The sequence below is a fragment of the Prosopis cineraria genome, unplaced genomic scaffold, assembly GCF_029017545.1.
Source record: "Prosopis cineraria cultivar Desert tree isolate PC_DT_omini unplaced genomic scaffold, ASM2901754v1 PC8, whole genome shotgun sequence".
In the NCBI taxonomy this organism is placed as follows: domain Eukaryota; kingdom Viridiplantae; phylum Streptophyta; class Magnoliopsida; order Fabales; family Fabaceae; genus Prosopis; species Prosopis cineraria.
This window is the reverse complement of record NW_026555339.1, coordinates 19,832,311-19,834,254: the sequence shown is the minus strand read 5'-3', so window position 1 is coordinate 19,834,254 and position 1,944 is coordinate 19,832,311.

Below are 1,944 nucleotides of genomic sequence, written 5' to 3'. Positions count from 1 at the left end.
TATAGAAAAGGAAATACTGATTAAAGGTGAAGTTGTTTTATTCATCTCTACAGCCTCTATATGTACACATACATGTATTTATGAGCATCACCATAATCTATGTAAAATCAATGATGCTATATCTATCTCTATTTATAACATCTATGCTATATACACGGCTATTCTATAAGAGAAATATAACAATGACATCATCCTTCATAATGAAACTATAATAGTGATGTCATCCTTTACTCCCCCTCAAGTTGGTACATGATGCATGTAGATTCTAAATGCCCAACTTGTTTGTGAGCTTCAAATGATAACCACCTAGAGGTTTAGTAAAAATATATGCGAGTTGAGACTTAGTCTAGATTTTTTGAGGAGAGATTTCTCTTTGATTGCACCCGTTCCCAAATGAATAATAGTCTATTCAACATGTTTCATCTGCTCGTGAAAGATGGGATTCGCCGCTATATGGAAAGCAGCTTGATTTTCACAATAAGAGGTGTGGGTTTCGATCAGGAGATGCCAAATTCTTTTAACAACCATTAAAGCCAAATGACCTCCTTGACTATGTTAGCCATTGCCCGATATGCTGCTTTTATAGATAACTTGGACATGATGCTTTACACGTTTTGTTCTCTATGAAATAGGGGAACCATCCAAACTGATAAAATAGCCTATGCATGATTGTTGTGTCATAGGACATCCTCCCTAATCAGCATCACAATAGGCTATGAGTTCAAGACTTCCTAAGCTTTAGAGGAGAATGCCTTAGACTGGTATGGCTTTGATATAACTCAAAACTCTCTTTATAGTGTCCATAGGTACTTTGATGGGACAAGATGCAAAACTGGCTTAGTATTTGTAAGTATAGGTGATATCAGGGGAGTAATAGTGAGTAATATAATAGAACTTGCCAACAAGACATCTATACCTACTTAGATCTGCAGTAGGATCATCATCAAATGGTTACAGATTATAGTTTGTTTCCATAGGAAAGTTGCTTGGACAGCACCCTATCATACTTGCTTCTTTAAGAATATCCAGAGCATATTTTCTTTGACTAAGAACAAAGCCACTTGGAGAGCAAGCAACCTTAATGCTCGAAAAGTGAAAAGTATTTGACTAGATCAAGGTCCTGAATGATAAAATTTCAATGTAAATAGCCTTTCACTACATGTATATAGGAAACATTGTTGCTAGCTAAGAGAACATCATGAATATAGACAAGTGCAATAGTGAAAGTCTCCTTTTATCTATAGATGAATAATGAATGATTTGCTCTAGAGGGTCAAAAACCATACATAACCAAGGCATTTTGTGAATTTATAATACCAATTACGTGATGCTTGCATCAAGCCATACAATGACTTTTGTAGCCAACATACTTTAGCTGTGCCATGATATTTAAGGCTTTGAGGAATCTTCAAGTACACTTCCTTATCTTGGTCTCCATAAAGGAATGCATTATTGATGTCGAGTTGGTGTACATACCATCATTGTTTTGCTGCTATTGTTAAGAGATAGTGAAGAGTGACAAGTTTTGCCATTAGAGCAAATGTCTCATGGTAGTCTACCCCTTTACACTATGTGTAACCTTTCACAACAAGATGCACCTTATACTTATCGACTTCCTCATATGGTTTGTATTTGACATTGAAGGTCCATTTGGAGTCAATCGCTCACTTCCATAGTGGAAGGTTCTTAATGGTCCATGTGCTATTACATTCAAGACCAACTTTAAGTTCTTTATGCATGGCATCACACCAATGGGGATATTTATTTGCTTCTGTAAAACTATTAGGCTCATTGTGGGAGCCAATGGCCATTGAGAAAGCTTTGTGTGTTGGGAAAAATCTTGCATGGGAAACAAAATTGGAGAGGGGGTATTGAGTCGAGTTACCTGAAGCTACGAGAGTGGCTAAATGTGAATAGGTTAATGATGATGGTAGCTCAACTTCA